The 20,383-nt window shown below is 41.6% G+C and overlaps 1 protein-coding gene across 3 annotated transcripts in view; it reads left to right on the forward strand.

Moving 5' to 3' along the window:
* The first annotated feature begins 345 nt into the window (after positions 1-345).
* PCGF5 (polycomb group ring finger 5) overlaps positions 346-20,383 on the forward strand; it is a 105,187-nt gene continuing 85,149 nt past the window's right edge. The window contains exons 1-2 of one of the 3 annotated variants that reach the window (XM_043519779.1): positions 346-705; positions 17,292-17,409. The gene's annotated coding sequence lies outside the window, so the exon portion shown is untranslated. The remainder of the gene's footprint in view (positions 706-17,291; positions 17,410-20,383) is intronic. The other 2 variants (XM_043519781.1, XM_043519780.1) reach the window with 2 other exon arrangements.

The raw sequence follows: 20,383 nt of genomic DNA on the forward strand, positions 1-20,383 counted from the left end.
GGCAGATATTCAGGGTGGTTTTGACTCTGTCCCGCTAGATGTTTCTCTCCCTGTGTCCAGCCCAGAATGCAAAATCCGGCGGGTTATTCGTGCGTCCCTCGGCATCTGCTCTCAGCATCTCCCCCCCCCCCCCCCCTTCTCCTCGCCGCCAGCACGCGCAGCCTTCTCCCCATTCCCCTCCCCGGGGCGCCTCAGCCAGGCAGCTGGCCGGGTAAGGGCGGCAGGAGCCTTGCTGGGGCTTCCCTGCGCTACTGGGCCTGTGCAGCCGCGGTGCACGTGCTCCGCGGGGCCCCGGCGGCCGGGCGCCTGAGCATCGGCGGCGCCGGGGAGGGCAGCTCCGGGGGGGGGGGCGGTTAGAGCGGGGGGTGGGTCCCCGGCCCCGCTCCGCAGCCCCTAGCGGCCGGGGCCAGCGCTAGGCAGCGGCGGCGTGGCTCGGAGGGCAGGCGGGCGGCGACAGGCTGTGCCCCACTTTGTGTCCAATCAGAGCGCGCGGGGCGCGCGCGGAACAGGGCAGCAATGCGTAAACAAGCCCGGGAAACTCCTCCGCCCCCCCGCGCCGCTCCCTCGCACTCCGCCCCGCCGTGCGCTCCCCCGGCTGGCTCCCGCCGCCGCCGCCGCCCCCGCCTGCTCGCTCCGCGGCGCCCTACCGTTACCTGCCGCCCGCCCGCGTCCCCCCCCCCCAAGCTCAGGGCCTCTTGAGGGAAGGTAAGGGAGCCGCACGCCCGAGCAGGGGGCTGGGGAGCCCGGTTCTGGGGCGCGGGGGGCGGGGAGGGGCGAGCAGGTGTCGTAACAAGTTGCTTAACGTGACATTGCTGTTGAATCATGTTGCGGGGAAGCGCAGCAGCGAGGCAGGAGGGAGGTGACGGGCTCCAAGGGACTAGAGCCGAGAGCCCCGGAGTTAACTTTCTCCCGTATTTCCCTTTTAATTAGAGAGCCTGTTTCAGTGCGGGGCAGAGGCTGAGCTCGCTGAGATGTCTCGCTGGAGAGAGGGGGAGAGAGAGAGACCCTGAAATGTGTTTGGAAGAAGCTGCTGCAGTTTGTGATGCTTGTAGCTGGGGACTGAGAGCAGCAGCAGCAGCAGCACATTCGCTGTTGGGTAACAAGCAGGTTTGCGTTTGGCTGCTGCGTGTGCTTCCACCGAGGATTTTCCTAGCAAAGAGCCTGGGTGGCTAGTTAGTGAGCAATACGTTCTGGTTCAGACCATCTGTTTCTAGGGTAATTATCTCTAGTTAATGCTCCGGGGCAGCGTCGTTGGCTTCCGTTTTGATTACGTTGGATTATTATATAAGGAGGAGAGACAGAAATCCTCTGTTGCATAGAGAGCTGCTCCTATGCATTTCTCTCTCCAAGTAGTCGTGGCCCAAAGGATGTAGCCAGCGCAGAACTGGCAGACACACCTGTCGGAGCCCCCAGGCAAAACTGATGAGCTCTTTTTAGGCATACTGTTGGGTGTGTTTTCCAACGGTTGTGGTGGAAATGAAATAAAGCCCTTTGTATTTCCTCATTGCACATTTCCTTCCTCTTCCTCTGCATATTTCTCACTTTAAAAAATAAATGTTTGAGCAAAAAAGTTTAAGAACTTGTTTTTTGCTTTATTATTGAGCATGTTCAGTATGTTAGTATGATCTGGACATGATTGAATGAATCATCTCTACGGAATAAGGGCTGGTGAATCATCTCTCTCACACACGTGTGTGCATGCATACACACAAAATACATTGTTGTTGACAGTGAAAGATCTGTGTCAGTTTCTGAAACAGTGGGAGGGGGATAGGATGTACTTTGCACTCAAAGACCCACCTCGGTTTCCTGAGGCTAGTTCATGAGCTGAGAAAGCCTTGCAACACTAAACTGTTATTTTCTTGGCACGGTCAGAACAGAGTGGTAACCTGTGCCTTTATGAACTAACCAACCCTTCGATTTCCTTACTGTCTTAAATGATATTACGGTTGCCAATATCTCATCATTGATATTTGGGGTGCAGGACAGGAAGCAGTAGATTGTTTTAAATCAGATTTGAACAGGAAAAATATGAAATTTTATAGTTATATATCTGTAAAACATAGGCCAAGGACATTCTTTGTTAAATACAAAGGTTTTTAAAAGGGTTTTGGTTGTAGGCCAAAATAATTGACCTATTTCAAAATAAAAGTTTGTTCCAAGCATTCTGTATTTTGGGGAAAAGCTGAGCCAATTTACTCAATAAATGTGCTACAGTTGCACTCTTACACAAACTACAGTCTGATCCTGCTCCCTTTAAAGTTGATGGCCACTGACTCCACTGAGGCTATTACTGGGTCCTTAGTATACAGCTTCTCTCTGGAATGCCATTTGCATACCTTCCACTTTTCCTGGACTTCTGTCTCCTGTCTTCTTGTATGGAGGCGGTAACATGAAATTTACAAAAAGAAAAGGAGTACTTGTGGCACCTTAGAGACTAACAAATTTGTTAGTCTCTAAGGTGCCACAGGTAGTCCTTTTCTTTTTGTGAATACAGGCTGCTACTCTGAAACATGAAATTTACAATTCCTCTCCTACCCTGTGGTGCCAACTTGCATACAAGAATGAAGCAGCCAAGTATAGCCAGGGAAAATGCTTTACAGGTGAGTCGCAACATACACGCATTTAACTTATGCAAATTCAACTATACGCACTCGGCAAAAAAAAAAAAAAAAAAAAAAAGAAACCTGTAAATAGTGTAGGCGATTCTGCCCACCATTTCACTCAATGACCGTATGCCCTGGAGCGAGCATGAGATGGGAGATGTGAATCTGTTGTTCCCTCAGTTGGTCTCAGTTCCCGCTTGCCTCTCCTAGTGTGAGCATCTCGCCATGCTGAGTGTGATTCTAGGATTTAAAGATACTGTATGTATTTTTTATACAACATTGCCGCTAAACACGAGCCAACTACTTCATCTCGTGCTCAACTGAAGAAACAGCGATCTGTTCCAACGCTGGAGGAAAAACTGGCTGTGTTAGACTTATGGAGACCGACATATCGTCTCTCAAATGTGGCATGTAAATATGCCCACAACGATTCTAGCATCCGTGCCATCAAGATTTGAGAGAGAGAAGTTCGTCAAGCTGTGGCATCAAGTGCTCCAATAACTGCTAAGGTGACGAGCCAGGTGCGTGATAACACTTTAGTGAAGACTAAAAAGGCATTAAATTATGGCTGGAAGACATGAACTGTAAATGCATGCCTATCGATGGCAACACATTGCGAGAAAAGGCTCTTAGCCTCTATCTGCTGTTCAAACCTCTGCCGAAGAGGGATAGCCTTCTGATGAGAAGGAATTCAAAGCCAGCCAAGATTGGCTTAACAGTTTTAGGAACCACTTCAACCTCAAAAACGTGCAGACTACTGGTGAAGCTGCATCTGCCAATGAAGAGGCAGCAAAAGCCTACCCCAAACAATTAAAGAAAATCATAGAAGAAAAGGGCAATCTTCCGGAACAAGTTTTTAATGCTGATGAGACTGGGCTCTTTTGGAAAAAAAAATGCCCAACCATACTTGCACTTTGAAATCAGAAAGACAAGCCCTTGGCTTCAAAGCAGCTAAAGACAGTGCGACTGTGTTGTTTTATAGCAATGCGGCTGAGCATTTAATAAAGCCGGGCTTGCTCTACAGGGCTGCAAATCCCTGTGCCCTAAAAGGCAAGAACAAAAATCTCCTGCCTTTGTTCTGGCAATCAAATAAAAAGGCTTGGGTGACAGCAGCATTATTTCTGAATTGGTTCCACGAGTGTTTCATTCAGGAGGTCAAGCGATACCTTGAAGAGAAAGGACTTGACTTTAAAGCGTTGCTGATCATAGACAATGCTCCTGGCCACCCTGCGGCACTCTGGTTTGCACATAACGACGTCGAAGTCATCATCTTTCTCCCGTCCCCCACATACCACCTCCAATCTCTCAACCCAGCCGTGATTTGCTGTTTCAAGGCCACGTACACGAGACTTATGTTCTCACGGATATGTAGTGCTATGGATGCTGATTCCCAATCTTAATGTGATGGAGTGTTGGAAGTCCTTCAACATTGCCGATTGCATCACTTTTATATTGAACAAGCAATGGATGCAATCAAGCCTGAAACAGTCAATGCATGTTGGCGAAACTATAGAAAGAATGTGTGAATGATTTTAAGGGTTTTAGTTTGATATATTTAAATTACCAACATTAACGCTGCATTAATGTTTCTTTCATTTAATTTTCTTTAAAACATCAACAAACAGACAAAAGAAGAAAATCCATATTTTATTTGGCACAAAAGTGGAACTGCACTAAGAAAACTAGCAGTAAAGCAGTATAAAAGGACTATCTGCTCCACTTTTTTCTTTTGTGTTCTGTGTGCGCCATGGGATTCAAAGTAAAAATGAGAGAGTGTAAATTTCATTTCATTGTAAAATACACAGAATAAAGTGAAATGGAATGGCAGGGTGCCAAATTCATGGGTGGGTTTAGGGAAGATAGAGCATAACACTCTTTTTCGGATTTATAGGCAGACTGCTATATTCTACATACCAGAACCCAAAGAACAATGGGGGTAAAGTGGTGTGAGAAAGCAGATAAAGGGGGAGTGTCAGATGAACCTTGAATCCTGTTGCTTTTATTGTCTTGTATCAAGGAAGCATAGTTTTCAATAGTGTATATAAGGTGTGATAAGGTACATGGTGTATATAAGGTGTGATATTCCAAACCTTAAACCAACCCCCTCCCTCCCCATTTTTTTTAAAAGAAATGTTGAGTATAAAGTCTGAAGTATTAAATCTTGCTTATGAGGTATCAAATGTTCCCCCTTGCTTCACAGACTCTATGCCATTGATGGTTCATGCCAGCAGCACCTTCATGTAAATCTCTTTCAGCTACCTAAAACTGGAAATGAGTAGTCAGCCTCCCAACTGAAAAAATTAATAAGACACTTTCCTCACCCCCTTTCCTGCTTTAGAGACCCTTGAAGATACCTGCAGTGATCCAAAGCAAAGTTCAGACTAGTATGATAGACAACAACGCTACTGGAGGCAAAACTGGGAAAAATACAATATTCCCTTTAACAGCTATATAAAAAATTCTCCACAGAACACACACTAGTCTGTGGATCGTTTGTCCACAAACTCCTTAAATGAAGATACTTGTTGCCAGTTCCTACATGTCGTGCAAGGTAATAATTATACCTAAAATAGGTTTAATTTCTTTTGCTAGTTACAAATATAAATCAAAATATAATGGAGAGTAGGGCCAGAAAAGACCACGGTGTAACAGAATCTTCCACCTTTCATTTTCCATTCACTCCATCATTCCTGTTAATGCCTTATCTAACCTGTTCTTGAATCTCTGTGGTATTGGTGCCTTTACCATTTCCCTTGATAATCTAGTTCTCTGTTGTACTTTTTCTTAACTATTTTTTCAATCACTGTAGTGGTCATGAAAAGTGCCAGCTTGACAGCCTTTGAGGCTGAAGCCCTTTATCAACGGAAGAGGAATAGCACAGGCAGCAACTTCAATCACGTGGCAAGACAACCATTAAGTGCACGTATTGGGAGGAGTGGTGTTTCAATCTCCATTCTTTGTTCTCTGTATGAAAACTGGCTATAAAGGTACCTTTGTGGTGGTTTTGTGATATGCAGGATACATATTCTCACTTGTCAAGGAGGGACTGAACTATTGCCGCCACCACCTCTTTTTACGTGTAAAACACTGAACAGCCCTCATATGGTAACAATTTATAGTGACAACTGACCATGTTCACATTTGATCTGGTAACTTAAAGGTGAAATGCTCATTTCCCATTACTAACTGCCAAATCCATCCAGTCTCCAGAACTTTCCTAATAGCTACCCACACCTTTTTATTCCTTAGGGTTAGGACATTACTGCTTGTTCCGTCATCTTCTGAGACTAAATAATTTTCTTCCTTTATGCCATTACCTTAAACGTATGTATTTGTAAACTTGGAATGCTTTTGCTGGGTTGATGTGTGACATACAAATGGAACCAAACTGGTTATTTTAAACAAAGAAAATAGGAAAAAAGTTAACCCCTCAGCCCTTGAAGATGTTTGGATACCACAGTCCAGCATGAGTGTTGCAGCTCCATGTTTGCACTGTAGGCTTATTCTGCTTGGTGCCAAATGAGAGAGAGGCTTTGTTTTGTTTTGTTTTTTTTAATGGGCTTCCTCAGGCTTGGTGTAGAGTTGCATAAGCTATACAAAATGAAAAGGAGTACTTGTGGCACCTTGGAGACTAACACATTTATTTGAGCATAAGCTTTCGTGAGCTACAGCTCACTTCATCGGACGCATTCGGTGGAAAATACAGTGGGGAGATCCACTGTTTTTTCCACCGAATGCATCCGATAAAGTGAGCTGTAGCTCACAAAAGCTTATGCTCATATAAATGTGTTAGTCTCTAAGGTGCCACAAGTACTCCTTTTCTTTTTGCGAATACAGACTAACACGGCTGCTACTCTGAAATAAACTATACAATTATTTTTAACTGATTGGAGCTCAGTAGCAAGTTCATATAATTTAGTTTTTAAATGTTAATTTGAACGAACCTCTTAAATTTCTTTATCTTCAGTTCCATCACTCTGGACTGGAGGCTTTCACTCTTTCCAACAAATAGATATTGGCAGCTTCCAGGCAAATTTGCACTGACTGACACCCTATGCCTCTTTACTGATGTCAGTGGCATTTACAGATATAATTCACTGCAGAATTTTGCCCTTCAGATGTCCTTAATGTTCTGTTCTCCACTCATTCAGCCAGTGTGGCCTCTCCTGCACCGTGAACTGCAAGAAGCACTGGAAGACATATTGAACTGCACTTGCAAGCAGTTTTCTTAGTTCTTTGTCCAGCAATTTGTTTTTCATGAAGAACTTTTCAATGAGGAATATTAAGGACAGAAAGGGATGGAAATGTTCCTGTTTCAAACCACTATCTTGTGACCTTTTTGCCTGAAGTACAATGATGATCTTATTTGCCCAAAACGTACTACTGAGTAGACTCAAGGAGAAAAGGCCTTCCTTCTCAGAAGGGCTTAAAAATTGTATCTGGGAGTTGTTCAGCTCTCAAAGAGTACAGAATCCTCAGTATTGTTTCCTAATTCACTTATATTCTGTAGTGCACACCAACAATCTGTTCACCCTGATATATATTTTTTTAATGGTTGGCCACCCATATGGCTTTTTCTAACAACTTTCAGTTTGTTGTTTTGGTGATGCTGTAATATAAATGTTTAAAAGTGATTCTAGGTTTAGGAATTTGCCCAAGTCTTCTCAAAACAAAATAAAAAACCCACAACATTTTACTGCAGGGATAAGAGTGTTCTCCCCAAGTACCAGAGCATTATATAAAGACAAATAGCATTAAACAAATAGTCAATAATAAGAATGAAATCAAGTAAGCCTAAATTTTGCCCTTGGTGACTCCTGTGAAGCTCCAACAACTACAAGGGCAAGTACACAGGAGTCACTGATGACAAAATTAAACCCTAAGAAAATTAAAATTTGAACTTTGTTTAAAAACCAAAATCAAAGTGAGTTTCTATGGACAAAATGTCCTGTGCTACTCTGACTGGGATTTGGGATATGTTGACTATGAAAAAAGGCTCTATAAAACCAAATACTGTGGTATGACTATATTGTAGAGAGACAATTTATCTTCATATTATACTTATAAGGGTGATTTTTTTTTATTGGCACTACTCTGAAGAATAGGAAATTTGTGAATTTACAATATAGTGATAGATATTACATTTATAAAAAGAAAAGGAGTACTTGTGGCACCTTAGCGACTAACAAATTTATTAGAGCATAAGCTTTCGTGAGCTACAGCTCACTTCATCGGATGCATTTGGTCCAGCAAATGCATCCGATGAAGTGAGCTGTAGCTCACGAAAGCTTATGCTCTAATAAATTTGTTAGTCTCTAAGGTGCCACAAGTACTCCTTTTCTTTTTGCGAATACAGACTAACACGGCTGCTACTCTGAAACCTGTCATTACATTTATATATCTTAAAATTATTGCAGTTCTTGGGTCAGTTTTCAGGACTAGAAGAGTTGCCTACTGGAATAGTTTAGGCTATAACTTGCTGTTTCCAGTCTTTCAAGAGTAATGTATTCCCTGCACATGTTGTTCTGTAACAGAAAACAACACCTCTCCCCTACCACCATTTACTTTGCAGTAAAAGTGAACAACTTGGTGTCTGAACATATAGATGAGTAACTTTCTCATACAAAGATATAAAGCCATTGAGGGTTTCTGGTGATATCATTAAGCAGAACATAAGTTATTTCTCTTTAGAATTTTAAGATGGTGTATTCTTGTATACATTATTTTTAATGTAAAATATTACTTTTTTTAGAAAATGTCTTAGCATTCCGTGTAGAAAAGAAGCAAGTTGGTTTCAATACACATGCAATCAATACAGGTAATATGGGTGTGTGATGTGATATACCCATATTAATTACATTTATATTTTGGTGACCTGTGAGAATAGCATGTTGGACTCAATTCTGTTCCCAGTGGGACTATTCATGTGAGTAAGGGCTGTGGAACTTGGACTTATATAAGAAATGAAACTAGGATGTTACAAATATTTTATCCCAATAGTTTTCTAGCATTTCATCCTGTGGACCATCTTGTGAAAAAGACCCTCTTATGGAACCATCTCCCCTTTCCACCTTCCCCAGTCACCCACTTTTTGGTTCTCAAAATATTTTGTTCTGCCAACCATGAGCAAAAATTCCGTGGACAACTGGTGGTCCATAGGTCAGAGTTTGAGAACCATTGTTCATTCACATATATAAATAATACCTGCAGTAGAAAGTCACATGTATGTAATTAATTATATTTATTATTATTATTTATTAGTAGTAGTAGTTGATATTGTGGTAGGGCGTAGTAACCTTGGTCAGGATCAAGACTTTATTAAGAACTGGAATTTCCCAAGCAGTAGTGAGTATCTAAAATGACTGCTACTGTAAAAATAAAATGTAATACTGTTCAGGTGGCATTTCAGTGCTAGTTAGCCAATGATCAGACAGCCAAATGAGTTGAGTTCTGTTTTTTATCCAGTGGGGATAGTGTTGGTGTTAAGGATGAGTAGTTGATTTACTGGAAATGAGACAAGAAGATAAGAGTCCCAGGAGTCCCTGACAGAAACATCCCTACTAGTTAATGCAAGTATAACAACATTATTCACCAAAGAGGGAAAAACAGCATCAGAATAACATCCAGGCTCTGGTTTAATGCCAGAAAATCATAGCTATTCTTCATAGCTAAAGATTAACTCTTGGGTATCTAGTCACAATGAAGGAACAGTTGTATCAATTGTTCTCCATGTCCAGTGAAGATAGGGCAAGTTGTAATGGGCTTAATTTGCAGCCTGGGAGATGTTAGGAAAAACTTTCTCATTATATGGGTAGTTAAGATCTAGAATAGGTTTCCCAAGGAAGTTGTGGAATCCCCATCACTGGAGGTTTCTAAGGTTAGACAAAAAGAAAAGGAGTACTTGTGGCACCTTAGAGACTAACAAATTTATTAGAGCATAAGCTTTCGTGAGCTACAGCTCACTTCATGTATCCGATGCATCCGATGAAGTGAGCTGTAGCTCACGAAAGCTTATGCTCTAATAAATTTGTTAGTCTCTAAGGTGCCACAGTACTCCTTTTTCTTTTTGCGAATGCAGACTAACATGGCTGCTACTCTGAAACCTAAGGTTAGACAAATACCTTTGAGGGATGCTCTAAGTTTACTTTGTCCTGCCACATTGCAGGGGGCTGGACTCGATGAGGTCCCTTCCAGCCTACATTTCTGTGAAAGTTAGGAATATTTCTTGTTTTCATGATTTTATGGATTTTATTTCCTGTAATTATATAAACAAGCACCTATGGTAGCTGAATGGCATTAGGCATGTTATATTTTAATAAAATAAAGAGTAACCTGACTAGATATTGCTTAATTTATAGTTTCCCTTCTTAAGAATTGATTTTGCAGGCTTGCAAGATCAGACCGATAGTTTTGATTTTTTTTTAATCTTAACTTTTTGTTTCAGTAAGATTTAGATGAGCTTTCTCCCCCCTTCCCACATGTGCTCAAATTTTCAAGTGTGTGTTTGCAGTGACCAATGTACATGCACATGCATTTGAAATAACATACACAAGTGCAATGCCTGAGTCCTATGTGTGTATGCATTTGAAATCCCTTACTGATGTGTGCACTTTTCTGTGTATGATCTTTTGAAAATTTGGATCATAATTTGTATTTGTTACAACACTAAATAAGATGCAAAATTTTCTATTGGTTTCGCAAGAGATTTCCCACTGAATTGAGAGAAGCTGGATTTTAGCAATTTTTATTGATTTCACTGGGGCTTTTCTATAACATCTGGCTTTCCTCAAAATTTCAAGAGCAAATTTCCTTTCAAACTGACAGTGCCTTCCTATTGAATCTGTTCTGGTAGCCCAGAACAAAAAAAAAAATCTGAGTTGGCTCTGTTCATTCAAACCAAGGTGAATTCTGCATGCAGTTAGAACTTGTGCCAGTTTCTTTTTTACTCAGGATTGTTTATTGCTCCAACCCTACCCCCTTCAGGAAACCTGGGAGAACCAACTTCCTTTAGCCTGGTCACTCTCTTTAGAGCAGGGGTAGCAGATAGGCGGACCGGGGCCAAATCTAGGCCACCAGATGCCTTTGAACTAACCTCAAAATCTTTTTATTTAGTTGTTGTTGTTATTATTATTATTATTTATTATTTTATTTTCTCTGAAGTCTGGACCTTGTCCAAGAAATTTGGACCTTGACAAAAAATAATTGATTACCTCCTGCTTTAGAGTAACCATTGTTCTAGCAATAAGAAAAGGAGTACTTGTGGCACCTTAGAGACTAACAAATTTATTAGAGCATGCTCGGGGGTCGCATAACTAGTTATGCGACCCCCGAGCATGCTCTAATAAATTTGTTAGTCTCTAAGGTGCCACAAGTACTCCTTTTCTTTTTGCGAATACAGACTAACACGGCTGCTACTCTGAAACCTGTTCTAGCAATGTAGAGGCATTCAGTGTAAATGATTTCTTGATTGTCCTGAAGCAGCTTCCAGATAGGGTTTATGGGAGACATGACCAGTCTTTGCTAGCAAATGGCTGATTCAGTACACACTGAGGTTCACTTTATATACATAATGTTAATAAAATCAATCCGAATACATAAGTTTTACATAGACAGATGCCCTAAACTGTCACATATGTGATACCGCCCCTCTCTGAGGTGTGATTATTTCACTGATGATACATATTGATTCATTTTTGGTGGTGTTCTGCTGGGGTGAGTCTAATTTTTCTTGAGTTCTCGTGTGACAAGCACATTTTCCTGTAGTTGTGTATGAGGCATATGGGAAATTGATCATGTCTTTCATTAGCTGGAGTGTTCTTCAGAAGCTTGATGTTCTTCATTGGCGAGATTTCCTTTGTGGCCATTCTAATCACAAATATTACAGAAGACCAAAAGAGGGTGACCTAGAGAAACATTACACAGAATGATAGTGAAAGAAACCAGATCAATCAACATGACACTCAGGAGCCTGAAGAGACCAGGGCAAGAGCGAAATAAGTGGCAGAAATTGGTAGACACCCTCCACACCTGAAGTGGTGGGAGAATAAATTAAAAAGAAAGATGTATAATGTATATGTTTGCATAGATGAACCACCAGCCTGTTAACTAGTGTTTCTATAGCCGGTCCCGGACAACGGGAAAAAGAGAACTGTGCACTCAAAGTGATCCATATTCTAGGGAAATCAGAACCCTATTAGACCCATTATAATATTATTAATGAAATAAGGCTACTCCCATCTTTTCATGTACTGTGTGTGTATATATATCTATCTGCCTACTGTGTTTTGCACTCCATGGATCTGATGAAGTGGGTTTTAGCCCATGAAAGCTTATGCCCAAATACATTTGTTAGTCTCCAGGATGCCACAAGTACTCCTTGTTGTTTCTGCAATCATACTGGTTTACTAGTCTTTGCATGAAGACTCAATAGTAAATTAGTGGGGGGGTTTTATCATGTTTTAAGTGTTTGCCAAAGTCTTTTTCAACCTCTAATATAGCTCCATAAGGGGAATCAAACTTACTTGTATAGATCCTCAATTCTTAATGTTCCCTCAAAGATGAGGTAATCTGAAGAATCAATCCTTACTATCTCCCAAAGATAGGGTTGCCAACACTCTTGGATTGGCCGGGAGTCTACCGGAATCTGCATCAATCTCCTGGTGACTATTGAAAGCAATCTGGGAGATTTTACTAGGCCACTAAAAGTCTGGTCCCTACTTGCCCTGGCTCTGCGCAGCTCCTGGAAGTGGCCAGTCTGGCTACTAGGTGCAAGGACGGCCAGGGAGTCTCTGCATGCTGCCCCTGCCCCTGCCCCGACTGCCATCTGCACAGCTCTCATTGGCCAGGAACCACAGCCAATGGGAGCCGCGGAGACGGTGCCTGCAAGCAGGGGCAGCACACGGACCCACCTGGCTGCTCCTGAGCCTAGGAACCAGACTGGCCACTTCCAGGAGCCGCCCAAGATAAGCACCGCCTGGCCGGAGCCTGCACCTCAAACAGACATGCCAACCCCTGAAAAAAACACAGAAATTGCACTTGTTTTTGGCTTAATTGGCTTGTGAGTTGCTTGTTGCTTCTTTAATCAGCTCCCGGGAAGCCGGGTCAAGGGGCGGAGAGAGTCAGGGGCCCACAGCAGGCCCACCACAGTTCCAGACTGCACGCCAGGGGGATCTAGTCACATAGAGTGTTGGAGTTCTTAGGGATTGGCTTATTTTGGCCTTGTTTTGAAATGGGATTAGCTTGATTTTTTTGGCTTATTGTGAAAGTTGGGGTGCTTATTTACCGCATGAAAGCTGGCAACTGTGCTCCAAACCCCCTACCCCAGCTCTGAGTCCCTCCTGCACCTCAACCCCCTGCCCCATTCCCTCTTGCTCCCCCAACCTCCTGCTCCAGCCCAGAGCCCCATCCTGCACCCCAAACCCCTCATCCATGGCCCCATCCCAGAGCCTACACCCCCTCCTGCACCCCAAGCCCCTGTCCTAGCCCTGACCTCTCCCACACTCTGAACCCTGTGGTCCCAGCATGGAGCCTGTTCCTGCCTCTGCCAAAGAATTACTAGGTGATGATGGGCAAGTCATGTTAAGGAAAATGTTGAGTTGGCCACTAACTGTATATTCCTGTTTCCTGGGTGCCCAACATGAGAAACTTATAGCCAGGTTTGTAGAAGTGATAAGCACTCACTGCTGCCACTGAAGCCAAATACAGCTCCATTTGGAATATAAAGAGTGCTATAATGTGCCAAGTACCCAGAGTCCAATTTTTTAGGGTATCTCAAGTAGGTACTCCAAATTCATAGAATCACAGAATATCAGGGTTGGAAGGGACCTCAGGAGGTCATCTAGTCCAAACCCCTGCTCAAAGCCGGACCTAATCCCCAACTAAGTCATCCCAGCCAGGGCTGTGTCAAGCCTGACCTTAAAAACCTCAAAGGAAGGAGATTCCACCACCTCCCGATGTAACACATTCCAGTGCTTCACACCCTCCTAGTGAAAAAGTTTTTCCTAATATCCAAGCTAAACCTCCCCCACTGCAACTTGAGACCATTACTCCTTGTTCTGTCATCTGCTACCACTGAGAACAGTCTAGATCCATCCTCTATGGAACCCCTTTCAGGTAGCTGAAAGCAGCTATCAAATCCTCCCTCATTCTTCTCTTCTGCTGACTAAACAATCCGAGTTCCCTCAGCCTCTCCTCATAAGTCATGTATTGCAGTCCCCTAATCATTTTTATTGCTCTCCGCTGGACGCTTTCCAATTTTTCCACATCCTTCTTGTAGTGTGGGGCCCAAAACTGGAAACAGTACTCTAGATGAGGCCTCACCAATGTTGAACAGGGGAACAATCGCGTCCCTCGATCTGCTGGCAAGGCATTTTGGGCTGTATAAGGAGGGGCAATTAGCCTTCTTGGCAACAAGGGCACACTGTTGACTCATATCCAGTTTCTCGTCCACTGTAACCCCTAGGTCCTTTTCTGCAGAACTGCTGCCTAGCCATTCGGTCCCTAGTCTGTAGCAGTGCATATGATTCTTCCGTCCTAAGTGCAGGACTCTGCACTTGTCCTTGATGAACCTCATCAGATTTCTTTTGGTCCAGTCCTCTAATTTGTCTAGGTCCCTCTGTATCCTATTTCTACCCTCCAGCGTATCTACCACTCCTCTCAGTTTAGTGTCATCTGTAATTGCTGAGGGTGCAGTCCACACCATCTTCCAGATCATTAATGAAGATATTGAACAAAACTAGCCCCAGGACCGACCCTTGGAGCACTCTGCTTGATACCGGCTGCCAACTAGATATGGAGCCATTGAGCCCGAAGATCTAGCCAGCTTTCTATCCACCTTATAGTCCATTCATCCAGTCCATACTTCTTTAACTTGCTGGTAAGAATACTGTAAGAGACCGTTCAAAAGCTTTGCTAAAGTCGAGGAATAACACGTCCACTGCTTTCCTTTCATCCACAGAGCCAGTTATCTCGTCATAGAAGGCAAATATATTAGGCAGGCGTGACTTGCCCTTGGTGAATCCATGCTGACTGTTCCTAATCACTTTCCTCTTCTTTAAGTGTTTCAGAATTGATTCCTTGAGGAGCTGCTCCATGATTTTTCCAGGGATTGAGGTGAGGCTGACTGGCCTGTAGTTCCCCGGATTCTCCTCCTTCCCTTTTTTAAAGATGGGCACTACATTAGCCTTTTTCCAGTCATCCGGGACCTCCCCCGATCGCCATGAGTTTTCAAAGATAATGGCAAATGGCTCTGCAATCACATCCGCCAACTCCTTTAGCACACTCTGATGCAGCACATCTGGCTCCATGGTCTTGTGCTCGTCCAGCTTTTCTAAATAGTCCCGAACCACTTCTTTCTCCACAGAGGACTCCCTATGGTGTGGTGCCCAGTGCAGTAGTCTGGGAGCTGACCTTGTTTGTGAAGACAAAGACAAAAAAGACATTGAGTACATTAGCTTTTTCCATATCCTCTGTCACTAGGTTGCCTCCCTCATTCAGTAAGGGGCCCACACTTTCCTTGACTTTCTTCTTGTTGCTAACATACCTGAAGAAACCCTTCTTGTTACTCTTAACATCTCTTGCTAGCTGCAACTTCAAGTGTGATTGGGCCTTCCTGATTTCACTCCTGCATGCCTGAGCAGTATTTTTATATTCCTCCCTGGTCATTTGTCCAATCTTCCACTTCTTGTAAGCTGCTTTTTTGTATTTAAGATGAGCAGGGATATCACTGCTAAGCCAAGCTGGCTGCCTGCCATATTTACTATTCTTTCTACACATCAGGATGGTTTGTTCCTATAACCTCAATAAAGATTCTTTAAAATACAGCCAGCTCTCCTGGACTCTTTCCCCCCCATGTTATTCTCCCAGGGGATCCTGCCCATCAGTTCCCTGAGGGAGTCAAAGTCTGCTTTTCTGAAGTCCAGGGTCCGTATTCTGCTGCTGGAGGAACCTGTTGACAATTTTGAGTTTAATCTGTCTGTGCCTCAGTTTCCCCATCTGTAAAATGGGGATAATATCACCTAATTTCACAGTATGTTCTGAAGATAAATTTATTGATGTTTGTGAAGTCCTCAGATGTTACAGCAATCAGCAACATAGTAGGAGAAAGCTTAATATTAGTATTCAGTGCAGGGTTTGGATTGTGTGTTGTAAATAAGGCCTGAGGCTGCACACTGAATGAGAAGACTAAAAAAAAAATTGAATAACCACCCATTAACTGAATGGATAGGTGTTGGAAAAATGTTATATGGTGATGTCATTGAAGGCTGTATCATGCATGCACACAAAGAGGATTGAATTCTTTTAACTTTCTTTGCTTGTAATTATTATTTATATTACAGTAGTTTTTTGAGATCCCCAACCTGAGGTTGGTGTTTTACAAATTATAGAGGAAGTCCCTGTCCCAAAGACTTTTCAGTCTAAACAAATGGGTGTGATAGACAAACTGGGATTAGGAGAGGCAACAATAATACCACCCTGTCTTTCATAGACTGGCTGGGCGTGTAATTTGTAGGTACAAAAGTGCTGTAGAGGTTGTTTTTAAAAGTTGTTCCAGCTCCCCACCTTCCTAACCATTATCAGCCATCTGTGTTCCATAGTCATCACAACAGATGCCTATGGAATTTGAGGAGGACACAGCAGTGGTGTTATGGATTAGTTTGTGGAGGGTGTCATGCATGAGGGGTGAGAAGGCACACGTGGGAGAGTGAAGTATCCAAGATACTTCAAATTAAAGATTTTAGAAACATTTTTTTTTAAATATCTCAACAAACAGGATTACTCAGGCTCACTAGAGTGAGTGGGACCTACTGTATTCACCCAAACATTTCTTTAAAATATGGACTTGGGCCTTAATACAGTTTCCTATGCTTTTCTACCCAAATGGAAGACATTTCTTAGGAATCACTGAGTATCGTATCAACAGGAGCTGTTTCCTGAGTGTCTGGTATGGGACAGTTTTGTAATTCAGAGAGGATCACACTTCTTTTGTATGATGTCTTCTGCAACTATTGGCCCTCTCCTTAGGTGGAATTCTAAACTGTTTGGAATTAATGATGGTGACAGTTCAGCCCAATAATCAGAGTGTCACATGACCCCATTGCTGCTGTTGTGCTTTTGCTTCTGCTAGACTGGAGTAACTTTTCCCTCCTTGTGTATGCACTGAGGCTCATGCACATTGTGGAGTATTGGCTGGAAGCCCTGATGCTTCTGCTTCACTCACTCTGCCATTTCTGCAGGAATGCTCCCTAGGAACTCCACCAAGTATGTGCGCATTGATCCCTGGGTCTGTACCAAATATGGAGGCAAACTTGTTCCAATGCCTAAACAATGCATGGGACCCTACCAACTTACTGGATAGCCACTATTCTTGTTTAACTGAGTACTGAACTTCACTCGGTTAATTAAGAATGGCAGCAAATAGACTGTAGAGAATTATAGTGTGATGAGTAAGCAGCATGTGCATCCATTAAATATTTTCAGTTTAAAAAAATATTTTGCTGTGTGTGCTATATATATTTCGTTCTGGTACATTCCTGTTTCAAATCTTTCATCCTTGTCCTTTCCCCCTCTTGCAACTGTGGCATTTCTTTTTATTAGGGTTATTTTCAAGATTTTATATTTCAAGGGTTTTATTTTTCATTAATCATTTTGTTCTTTTCCTTTCCATGTTTCTGGTTATCTTACAAGGATAAGGAGCTGGTGAAAACTCCAGGTAGAAGATAAATTAAGGAATCGGAAGAAACTTGAGTATACCACAAAGAAAACAAACAAGTGTCCCGGAGCAGAATCTAGAGTACAAGTGCTGGTATGAAACTACAAATATTTTTGTTGGACTTTAGGACAGTGTCTACCCTGGAAGAGAAACTTGACCTAATATAGAGCACAGTTTTGTAAAACAGTTCTCCTTGGTCAACACTGGCCAGGCAGAGTGTTGAAACCATTCTTACTAGAAGGACAATGTTTAAATATGACTTTGGCTAACACAGTATTGCTTCTGCTGCACATGGGGCCTGTTTCTCTTCAAGCTTGAAGTAATAGGTTGTATAGTGTCTTGATTCCTTATATGTAGCAATACCAGGCCATTACCTTCTAGCACTAGGTTTTGAAATGTCGTTGTTAGAAATATTGACTCCGATTGTTTTTTCAATAGTTGCATAACTTTTTTGGAAACTATTATCAGGTACATTGCCTTTCAAAAATCAGAACATATTGCAATAAGTATTCTGCACAAAATTGATCAGTTAAAAATTTGCTATAATTATGTATTAAATGATAATAAACAGAGGACATTTTAAAATCATTGCATCTGTTCTTAAGTGAAGATTTAAGCAACTAAGCAGAGAGTTAAACAGAAATATTCATAATCAAAAGGATTATTTAGGACTCGTTGAATTTTGAGTGTTTGAAATTATACAAGGGAATAGGGAGGGGAACGTATAATATCTCTTACCCTGTCTCTCCTCAGTGTAAAGCCAAAAGGTAGTTGAATGATTCATTTGTGGCTGAAGAAGATATTGGCATACTGTGTTAATCTAGATAATCCAACCTCAGTTTCACATGTCTGAGTCCTTGGTCCCAGGATCCCACTGAAATTACTGACACAAAATTCCCACTGAATTAAGGGACCAAAGTTTGCCTTGTTATAACAAGATTGTGAAAAGAAAATATGTGGATTTACATGCTCTACATCTGTGAGCCCGAAATCAGCATGAAAGGGGGGCTTTACCAATGAAATCAGATTTTGTCATAAGTATGTAAAACAACATAACAAGGAAAATTTAGACTCCCTCACAAGGGATTTAGTAATGCTACAATTAGAAAAAGAATATTTTCATTTTTGTGACTAATTGTTGTTGTTTCCATAACTTGGCCATTTAAAGTCTCAGACTAAATCTTCGTATACTTTTACATTTCATGTTGTCTGCCTGGAGTCAGTCACCCTTTCTTTGGAAACTGCCTATTTTTCAGCACTGTTTGGGGGCTAAGGAGATTAGATCTAGATTGGAGATAAAGCTTCCTTTGGTGGTTTCAGATATTTGCTTTCTTTTTGTAATCTTTTTAATCAAAAATCTTCATAGTGTAACATTGCATGGCCTCTTGACATACTGCAGATTGTCTAGGTCCATACACCTATGCCCTTAAATAAGAACACTTATCAAAACTGGAGTTATGCTCTTACTATCAGATGCCAAGCAGAATTCTAGCTGTGGCGTTTTGTACCAGCTGAAGTCTATTAATGGCATGCAGGGCAAAACAGCATAAAAGGGCTCTACAACAATAGTCTAAACAAGATGAGACAAAGGTTTGAATAAAGACCTATGCGTCAGCAGAAATGAGGTGGAGATGTAATCTGGCAATATTCCTTAGGCAATATAATGGAGATTTCCATAAAACAAACATTTCATTCAAATGTTAGACGAGACTCCAGCTGAACTGCTAAATTGCAAATCCTGGGGGAAAAAAGCATTATAAAAGAGACGGAGAGAAAAGACAGAATTAAGAGATGAGTGATTTTTAGCTGGAGTTTATATCCCACAAACCCTTGCATTAAGTTGTAAGAAATATCTAAATATGCCTTGACACTATTTAGGCATTCACAGCAGAGATAGCAAGTAGAGTATGGGGACAAATTTAATTTAATTTGTGTTCCCAGTATATAAATTAAATTAAACACTATGGTGATAGATCAGTTCACCTAATAGTAGTATGTAAATCAAGGCACCTGGAACAGTATAGTGGAACTCTTGTGATAATATATGTAATAAAAGAGCAGACCTCATTATGAGATACAAACTGATTGTTAAGAGGAAATAGGAGCCTAATTTAGTACAGCACCATGATCCAAAGAGAGTTAGGTATGATAGATGCACTATCATTATAGTCAGAGCCTCAAAAAATGTCCCTCTTATTTCAGGAGGTGCTGAAAATATTGAAAAGGCAATATGCTTAGCCTCTGATTGTGGGGACAGGAACTCAAATTGCTCAGCAATAATCCCTCTGACCATTTTGGGAGTAGCAAGGACAGGCCCAGAAACTATATGGCACTGCATGCATATGTGCAAAGGGACAGAATAAAGATTGCACATTCAGCCTTGACTGAGTGCTTAATTAAGTGCAACCTTGACACACAGTGCTTTGCATTAATTTACCTGTAATTCTCTTGAATGCTGATTATCTTAATCCAGGAAAAGTGAAGCATAAATACCTGTGTAGAGAGAAAGCTGTGTTGTGTTGTTGGACAACAGAGCCAAAAGTTTCAAGACTGGTATATCTGCTGTGGGTTATCAAATTTTTTTTTTTAAAAAAAGGCTTATATAAACAAATCAAAGTTACCTTAAATGTGTGTGTTTAGCTTTAAATTAGCTTTCCTCTCATTTCATGAGTTGAACAAATAATACCCAATGAGTTAGAAGCAAAAGATTTGTCCATATCTAAATCAGCACCAGGTATTGCCTTCATATAAACTATTAGTCTCAATGTGACTTTAAGATTACAAAATAGGTATTTTTTGTTGTATATGAAACTTATCTGACACTTTGGCTGGGTGTAAAATTGTTGCCTCCAATTTATACAGTATATTGTTATTAGTAGACTAAATCTGTCCCAACTGATTTTTCATTCTAAAAAAAAAAAGAGCATGTAAAAGAAGAATAGTGTTTTACAATATCTGTTGTACCAATTGATAATATTTGATAAAAAGAAGGCAAGTAAATTACAAAACATTTTTAAAAGAAAAACCCCAAGAGTTCTTCTGGAAAGATAGTTTTAATTTTTTTTTT

Source organism: Dermochelys coriacea, chromosome 7 (genome assembly GCF_009764565.3).
Source record: "Dermochelys coriacea isolate rDerCor1 chromosome 7, rDerCor1.pri.v4, whole genome shotgun sequence".
Lineage (NCBI taxonomy): Eukaryota > Metazoa > Chordata > Testudines > Dermochelyidae > Dermochelys > Dermochelys coriacea.